This window comes from Schistocerca serialis, chromosome 10, assembly GCF_023864345.2.
Source record: "Schistocerca serialis cubense isolate TAMUIC-IGC-003099 chromosome 10, iqSchSeri2.2, whole genome shotgun sequence".
In the NCBI taxonomy this organism is placed as follows: Eukaryota; Metazoa; Arthropoda; class Insecta; order Orthoptera; family Acrididae; genus Schistocerca; species Schistocerca serialis.
The window spans coordinates 56,276,912-56,286,830 of NC_064647.1; the positions used below are offsets into that span (position 1 = coordinate 56,276,912).

The window sequence follows — 9,919 nt, forward strand, 5'->3', positions numbered from 1 at the left end:
ATTTCCCTTTTACTTTCGCAACATACTTTATCACTTTAATGGTTATTGACATGGCTGTTTAATGTCCTTTCTGATTAGCTTGTGCGGAAAACTATTTTCAAATAATGATATGAGTCTGTCAAGAAATAGCTTAAATTTTATATCAGGATTTGGTTCATAATCTCTTGTAATACTGAACATTCTTGAAAAGAAATAATAATGGAAACAATTGTGGGTGAAACCGTGGTTAGCGAGGACAGAAACTTCACCGGAATTGGTTTCGTGAGCTACACTGCGAGTACATAAAGGCCCAAAAAAATTATTCGAGAACAATTCAGTTTGTCCTTATGAAAGCAGCCCCTCGTACTTACAAACAAGATACTCTTTTAAGAAATGCGATTTCTTATTTTAATTCATGATAATCGATATTTTTGAAACTCCTGCAACTCTGTCATTCATAATTTGCATAATGAAACACGGCACTAGTTACGTATTTTTTTCGTGGTTAGCACGATGCGTTTCGAGAATTTGTTCTCATTATCGAGAGCATATATTTAGGAAGGTATAAACAGAACAGACTCTCGAAACGTGTCGTGCTAAGCATAAAAAAATATGTAATTGCTGCAGATCTCATTATTTAAATCATGAACGCCACTTCAGCTAAGGATCACGATTAACTCAAGATTTTTATTAACAGGCGAAAGCTACTCCAGCGTGCAATATAGTACTCGCTTCTCAGAGTCTACCATTCCACATGTTGTTCCAGAAACATGTGAACTATTATGTAAATTACTTAAGCCTTAATTTGCGAGGTGCGGTCTCCCGTATGGATTGATAACTGTAAAGTTTTAAGTTGGCCCCTTGTTTTCTGCCCCTCCCCCCCCCCCCCCCCCCTCCCCTAACGCTCTCCACATCCGTCTATTTCATGCACTAATGCCCCTGTGTACTGCTGAGGCTTCAGCTTACCTCCAACTGTTACCGAGCGAGAGCTGTGTCGTTGTGTGTGACGTACCTCTAAAGGTGTGTTACGTCGAATGGAGGTGAGCCCGTGATGCAGACTTCGATTCTGTAGTATAATCGTGGCCCAACGACGCACGTGATGCTGACGTGCTTGAGGAGGACTTCTGCACGGGGGCATGTGATGATAATTCAGATTCTGAAATATCTGGCGACGAAAGGGTAGTGCGCAATATTCATAATAAGGTCTATTGAGGAAATATAGGGTTCAAGTGGTACTGTGAACCTTTAATCACTAGGAGCACGACGCAAAAGCACAATATTGTTTTTCAATTGCCAGGTAACACGGATCGAGCATTTACACTGCTATACGAAACATTGCTGTTGTGCATCATCGGTAACAAGTAGTTGCAATGTTGTAAAAATGTAAAAAAACAGAATATATTATTCTATATTATGTTTTTAATGGTTCAGTTTCACCCATTAATCTTTTAATACGCAATCGATTAATTAATATGTTTAGCAGTCCACTTACTACTAAGATTAGAATCCATATGTGTAATTTTCTCTTAATGTTTTAGTACGTATAGGCTTTGTCCACATGTAGTACTTTACTAGTTACCGTTAGTCGCTAAGTACAACTATGTATACAATCAGCTATCAGATATGAGATTTCTACTAACCTGAGAAAAAAATAAAACAAAGCAGTCTGATAGACATCACCTCATAAACTACGTCCCAATATAAATAACTCACTATTTAAAGTTTGAAGGTGAGATTAGGTTATTTTGATTGCAAATAAATACATTTACTTCACGTATATACACTTGGTTTGCAACACTTGGCTTTGAAAAACTCCATGGATTCGTTATACCATTTAATTTCTTCATTACATTATCCACACTGCAACCTTTTCGAATGCTGCTGATTGCTGCAGATATGTCTTTGTAAGATTCTGCCCGCTTATTTCGATTTTTGCGAAAAGCGTGCTTTGTGTTATGAAGAATTTCCTATTCTTCACACTTTGCGATGGTCACTGTGATGGTAGCAACTCACCAAATATACTCAGACGTCATTCTTTAGGTTAAAGGCACTAAAGCAAACGGAGCGACTGATCCGCAATGGCATGCATTGAACTGAGCTAGACTCACGCTCTAACTTTCATCGAAGATCTTTTTTAAAGATACCTGTGATAAAAGCTTTGCCCGTACACTGTCAAACAGTTGAACAATTTCCGCTTTACACTGTAAAAGACGTCCGAGAAAGGTCTCTCGCCAAAGTTTTTTGGTCAAATCTTTGTCAGTGTACTAGGGAAGCTTTTATCGACGATATCCTTTATGAAGAATCCTTGATAAAAGTTATAGTGGAGGTCTAGCTGTGATCAAAGTTCGTCATCGTATACATGTCGTATCTCTTGATTTAGTGCTTTAACGTATAAAATGACGTCGAAGTATATTTAGTGCGTGGCTGCCACTGCAATAATCATTGACTAACATAAAGAATTCGAAATTATGCATAACGCAAAGCAGAGTGACTACAAAAACCGCAGTAAGCGGTTGCAATATTACAAAGAAACAGCTGCAGCAGTCACGTGCATTCAGAGTGCTTACGCATAGAAAAAGAGGATGTGGAATGAGATGGAGATGTGAAAAGTCAAAACTTGCCATAATTACTGAAATGAATGGAATTATTTGTAATCTAAATAACCTAACCTTCATAAATTCCTCCTTAAGTGATTTATATATATTGGTCCACATGTTTGGGGAATAATACGTGAAATGGTACACTATGAGATTCGAGTACTATTTTGCAAGCCGTAATAGCTTTTGCCTGTTGCTAAAAATCTTAACCTGACGAAGTGACGATCTTTAGCTGATATGGCATCCACGATTTAATTAATAAAACACTCCACCAGTTTTCATGACTTGCACGATGCTTTGTGAGAATTTATTCTCATTATGAAGTATAAATATTTAAAAGGTATTTTATATGATATTTCGGAAAATCGGACGAAAGAAATCGGTGTGACTGCAGTAGACCATAAAAACATAACTACATGGCATAAGAAGAGGAAACTGGGTGATAAAATAAATATCTGAGTACTTCACAGAATAAGGACATTGATGAAGGCGATTAGTTCACTGATGACTATTCTTTATAGTTTGTATTAAAATATGCCACATTATTGTAATGCTGTATGGTTAAATACATTGACATAAAATATTATGTATTATACGTGTTTCAGTTGCAAATCATACAGGACAATATACAAAATATAAATAATTTCATGATACAAGAGTGTAGTCGCAAAATTTGTAATTTACCTTAATGCCATTTACGTAAATGTCGAATAGTGTATAACACTTTTCCAAATGTTTGTATGACTGGAAGAATTATCCTCTCTTTTGAGAACTGTAATCTGGTAGCCCTAATTTCACTACTCTTTTTTTATTGTATATGGACTGTTATTTACGCTTTCAACAATTATATATAATGTGCGATTAGACCCTGCTGGATTCCGCAAAGCTTCTTGATTCTTTTTCCTTTTTGTTCACATTGCTCTCATTTTTTTTGCATGGGCTCTCTTCGTTTCCTCTGTCCATTTTGTTCCTACTTTCTTCAGAACTTCGTTCTCTGGCTTAACTTCCCATCTGTCAGATTTCTGCTTAAATAGCTTCCTGTCCAAAGTATCTGAATGATTTATCTGAGCTTTTTGTAGGTCCTTTTTGACCTCTTGTATCCACGGTATAGTCTTCTGCGTGTTTAAGAATTTTGTGCGCAAGTTTTGTTTTGTGAAGTCTAGAGACGAGCCCATAAAATTTTAATCGCCTTGTTCTAATGCCTGCTGCAAGGTTGGACAACTCCTCAGTTGTTTCACGAGATTGTAGTCTATAGCCCAAGTATCTTTCTGGTGATTTTAAGTTCTTCTTTCAATAAGTTTTCTAGGTCACGTTTTAAGTAGACTTTCAGGGTCACTGGCATACAGGACTTCAGGTTTTAATACTGTATTGCAGTGCCTAATTTTAGTGTTTTTGGACAAGCATTTTTTTTATTGTACACCTTGTAGGTTCTTCCAGAGGCTCTCTTTAGTTTTCGGAGGCGAATGTTTTGTGCTATTTTTTCTCGCTCCGTAGGTTCAAGGCCTTCACCTAAGTATTTAAAATATGGGACTCCATTGATATGATCGTGTTTTGTAGTGAAGTTTTGGCGTCCGTTTTTGTGGCGATGAACTCAGATCTTCCTCTCTCTCTCTCTCTCTCTCTCTCTTCGTTTATTTTCAAGCAAGAAATCGACAAAGCGCACCTATTTTCTTAATTTTCCAGTTGACGTGCATAGATTTTTTACGTCGTTTCCTGTTGTTTTCGTTTATTACTAGTGGAATATTCATTTAGTTATTAGGCTTCTAGCTTTTGGTGTATTGCAGTATCACCAATTTTGCTGTTTTTTTATTATAGTGATTTTAGTTTAGGTACTATCTTACCTAATTATGTGACAATCAAAATAGTGATTAAAAATTTGAAACAATTTAAAAGGAAAGAAATGTGAAAGGACATTCGTACGAATGATTGAAGAGAAAACGTTACATTATGTAAGGCAGTGAAGCATACATGTGAAACGTGAGCAGGGAAGATGTTACATTTTTGGCAGACAAACACATTTAATGGATGTCGGTGGCATATACTATATTGTGACATGTTAGTAAATCATTTTTTGGAGGAGTGGCGAGAAACAGAGATAAGGCACATCCAGATCTTTTATAGGGAAGTTGTGCTGTGACAGTTCTCGTTATTGTACGTATGTTGCACTCGGTTTTTGTGGGGTGCGAGAGGGGTAGGGTCAGTAGCCGTTTTGAAACGCATAAAAATACGTGCCGAAACCCGGGATCGAACCAGGGACCTTTAGATCTTCAGTCTAACGCTCTCCCAACTGAGCTATTTCGGCCTGCGAGTCTTTTCCCCATTGTCAGTGCTGACGCTCGGGCCGCCTTGATGACGTAAGCAGTAACCACTCCGAGGCCTACGAGGAAGGCAGGTCGCGGCGCGAGCTTCACGAACGTAGGCTCGCTCGGTCGCTCCACTCAACAGACAAACTACGTTTCTACACCAGTTAACTGATAACTGTGTACTTACGTACGCACGAGAATTGCATCTTCTACCGCAAGCCAGTATTATGGAGTCTTACTGTTATTAGTCCTACAATGATCTTATAATTTGCTACGGCTCTACCGCGCGTATAATAAAATAAAAATCACGCCAAAATGTTTATTAGTTGCATAAGGCACCAATTCTTGTATGAAATGAGGACCGTTAACGGGGGTAGGACGTCAAACGGGCCGACTTGGAGCGGGAGAGGTATCTCAGGACATTTTAATTTCCGCTGTCTATACTTTTACAAATAAATTCATGAAACTTTGTCAGCATCACCAGGAAGAATTCAGGATTCACACTCATTGCAGTGGAAGTTCGAAAACATAACAAAATAAATTTTTTTTACGTGTGAAATTTCATCATTTTTCCACTTACTAATGGCTGCATTTGTTGCTACAGGTACACTTTTCTTCAAAAGTTAGAGAGATTCTTCGATGAATTTTGCACATGATACATACCATACTCACAGGTGTATGAAACTCTAGAATTTATTTAATTTATGAAAAAACGAATGAACTGTTATATTTTAAACTTCATGTTTAGGAAAAACACAAATTTTATAGTTAATTACCTCAATTTTTACAACAGTTTCTAATAGATTTCGAAAATTCTAGAGTTTCATACACATTTAAGTATGGTTTGTATGTTGTGCACAATTTATCGAAGAATCTCTCTTACTCAGGAAGAAAAGTGTACCTACAGAAACAAATGCAGTCACTAGTAAGGGAAAAAAACGGATTTTGTTATGTTTCTGCACTTCCACTGCTATGAGTGTGAATCCTGAATCCTTCCTGGTCATGCTGACAAAGTTTTATGAATTTTTTTGTAAAAGTATAGACAGCGGAAATTAATATGTCCTGTGGTGGCTCTCCTGCTCTAAGTCGGTCCGTTTGACGTCCTACCCCCCCTTAGGCGGAAGAGAGTAAATGCTATAAAAAAGCCGTTATATCGAGTATTGATCTTAAATTTTGGTGTAGTACTGTTAATCAGTATGACTTCATAATAGCAGATTCCAGTAGAAGATGCAATTCTCGTAAGTACGTAGACGCCCAGCCGCGAGTTAACAGGTTCAGGAACGCTTTTTATGTCCCGAGCTAGGCAAGCGAGCGAGTTCGTGAGGTAGCCTGTCTATTCTCGAGTGCCGCGTAACCACGTCGTGTCCTCTAGCGTGACAAGCACCGGTATGCAAGCAGAGCGGTGGGTCATCTGGGTCAGGCAGCCCTGTGCGAGTATCGCGGGCAGGTGTTCGGGTGAGCTGCGGTTTGGTAGTTGTGGTACACTACATAGATGACGTACTAAGTGGTATTCTCACCGGCAGTGCTGGTAAGAAGAAGGAAAAAAAAAGTATAAATGAATGTGTGTGCGAGAAGCTGCGAGCTAACGGCTTCTCTATCTTTTCCGTTTGTTTGTTCGGCACATAATTAGAACTCCAGTGGCCAGCGTTAGTCCATTGTCACACAATAGACCTTGGCTGCGAGAAGACGTTGGCTGAAACCAGTGGGGACCGACATTCGAACCCAGGTCTCCTGTTTACAAGGCAGATGCTGTGACCACTGACCCTTCCGGACACAGTGGTCATCGCATGCCTCCCGTCAGACCCAAATTCTCAACGTACCCATTATCCAAACATTACAAATGTGGATATTATCTTCATTGCTCGCGGCACTTCGTCGATTCCCATAAGCTTTCAAGCATGGCGTGCATCTCCACTTAAGAGATCGTTGGCCGTCTCGCCTTACTTTATATATATATATATATATATATATATATATATATATATATATATATATATATATATATATATATATATCGACTCGACTGTGTTAAGTAGTGCTGGAGGGAATTGACACGATGAATCCTACTGGGCTGTCCATAAATCCGTAAGAGTACGAGAGGGTGCAGATCTCTTCTGAACAGGACGTTACAAGGCATTCCAGATATGTTCAATAATGTTCGTGTCTGGACAGTTCGGTGGTCAGCGGAAGTGTTTAAACTCAGAAGGGCGTTCCTGGAGCCACTCTGTAGTAGTACTGGACATGTGGGGTGTTGCATTGTCCTGCTGGAATCGTCCAAGTCCTTCAGAATGCACAATGGACATGAAAGGATGCAGGTGATCAGACAGGATGCTTACGTACATGTCACCTGTCAGAGTCGTATCCAGACGTATCAGGGGTCCCATATAATCGCAGACTGCACACGCCCACACCATTACAGAGCCTCCACCAGCCTCAACACTTCCCTGCTGACATGGTGGATCCACGGATTCATGAGAATGTCTCCATACCCGTACACGTCCATCCGCTCGATACAATTTGAAACGAGGCTCCTCCGACCAGACAACATGTTTCCAGTCATCAACAGTCCAGTGTCAGTGCTGACGGGCTCAGGCGAGGCGTAAAGCTTCGTGTCGTGCAGTCGTCAAGGGTACACGAGGGGGACTTCGGCTCCCAGTGCCCATATCGATGATGATCCGCTGGATGATTTGCACGCTGACACTTGCTGACGTCCCAGCATTGAAATCTGCAGCAATTTGCGGAAGAGTTCGACATATGTCATGTTGAACGATACTCTTCAGTCGTCGTAGGTCCCGTTCTTGCAGGATCTTTTTCCGGCCACACCGATGTCGGATATTTGATGTTTTTCCGAATTCCTGATACTCACGGTGCACGCGTGAAATTATCTTGCGGGAAAATCCCAGTTCATCAGTACCGCGGACACGCTGTATCGCATCGCTCGTCCGCCGACCACAACACCACCTTCAAACTCACTTAAAGCTGCCACTATAGCATCAAGTTCAAACTCACTTAAATCTGCCACTATAGCATCAAGTTCAAACTCACTTAAAGCTGCCACTATAGCATCAAGTTCAAACTCAATTAAATCCTGATAACCTGCCACTGTAGCAGCAGTAACGGATCCAACTACAGCGCCGGACTCTTGTTGTCTTAAATAGGCGTTTCCGACGGCAGATTAGAATTCTGCCTGTTTACATATTTAAATATGCATGCGTATACCAGTTTCTTTGGCGCTTCAATGTATACAGTACAGTTAACACGCACAAACACAAAAAAATCTATAAATTATTGTCGTTATTTTGTACTCATCTTGCTTAATGGCAAGACTTTCCTGTTATTATTCATAAGTGCGACAGTTGCTTAGCCATAACAAACATTTTTAAATATAAGTTCGATGAGGTCCTGAAACGATGTTTGATATACTGGGTGATCAAAAAGTCAGTATAAATTTGAAAACTGAATAAATCACGGAATAATGTAGATGCAGAGGTACAAATGGGGTTTTATTAGAACCAAAAAAATACAAAAGTTCAAAAAATGTCCGACAGATGGCGCTTCATCTGATAAAAATGACATTAATTAGCATAACAGAGTAAGACAAAGCAAAGATTATGTTCTTTACAGGAAATGCTCAATATGTCCACCATCATTCCTCAACAATAGCTGTAGTCGAGGAATAATGTTGTGAACAGCACTATAAAGCATGTCCGGAGTTATGGTGAGGCAATGGCGTCGGATGTTGTCTTTCAGCATCCCTAGAGATGTCAGTCGATTACGATACACTTGCGACTTCAGGTAACCCCAAAGCCAATAATCGCACGGACTGAGTCTGGGGACCTGGGAGGCCAAGCATGACGAAAGTGGTGGCTGAGCACACGATCATCACCAAACGACGCGCGCAAGAGATCTTTCACGCGTCTAGCAATATGGGGTGGAGCGCCATCCTGCATAAACATCGTACGTTCCAGCAGGTGTTTATCGGCCAGGCTGGGGATGATGCGATTCTGTAACATATCGGCGTACCTCTCACCCGTCACGGTAGCAGTTACAAAACCAGAATCACGCATTTCCTCGAAGAAAAAAGTCCCGATAACGGTAGATGTGGTAAATCCAATCCATACCGTGACTTTCTCGTCGTGTAATGGAGTTTCCACGACAGTTCTAGGATTTTCGGTAGCCCAAATTCTGCAGTTGTGGGCGTTGACAGACCCTCGGAGCGTGAAATGAGCTTCGTCGGTCCACAACACGTTACTCAACCAATCGTCATCTTCCACAATCTTTTGAAACGCCCACACCGCAATTGCCCTCCGCTTCACTTGCCGATGGATTTTGTACGGATAGCATCGGAGGGTACGCCTAACTGCCAACCAGAAAGTAGTAGTGTATGGAATGCCGGTGCACGAGCGTTGACTTCCCCGTGCATAGACGAACCCGCGACAGTCTCCATTTCTTCCTGAACTGTCTTAGCAGCATTACGCCTTGTGCTCGGTCGGCCACTACGGGGTCTATCGTCTAAACAACCCGTGGCTGCGAACTTCGAAATCATTCTCGGCACAGCTGCATTTGTCAGCGGACCTTTACCCGTTCGAATCCCCTTCCTATGGCGATAGGATCGTAATGCTGAACTAGCACATTCCCCATTCTGATAGTAAAGCTTCACTAAAAGCGCCTTTTCAGGTAACGTCAACATGCTGCGACTGCTGGCGCATCTGATTCTCTCTCTCATTACTGCTCCTTTTATACGCGATTGTCATGCGTAGTCACTGACGTTTTGCCGTCCAGCGCTATGTGTCGGACATTTTGTGAACTTTGTTTCTTTTTTGTTCTAATAAAACCCCATGTCATTCCAAGCATGTGTGTCAATTTTTACCTCTCATCTACATTATTTCGTGGTTTATTAAGTTTTCAGATTTATACAGACTTTTTAATCACCCGGTATGTTTGATTTTGCGTTTAACTTCAAATTTTAAATGTTTTGAGGAGATTGCGTTTCCTAGCGCTATATGGTAAATCAGTAATTTTTTGTTTTTACTACATCTT

At 40.6% G+C, this 9,919-nt stretch overlaps 1 non-coding gene across 1 annotated transcript; it reads right to left on the reverse strand.

The window, feature by feature from the left end:
• Positions 1-4,805: 4,805 nt before the first annotated feature.
• Positions 4,806-4,878, reverse strand: Trnaf-gaa (transfer RNA phenylalanine (anticodon GAA)). Its single transcript has one exon. It is a non-coding gene; the product is annotated as a tRNA-Phe (tRNA).
• Between the last annotated feature and the right edge of the window lie 5,041 nt (positions 4,879-9,919).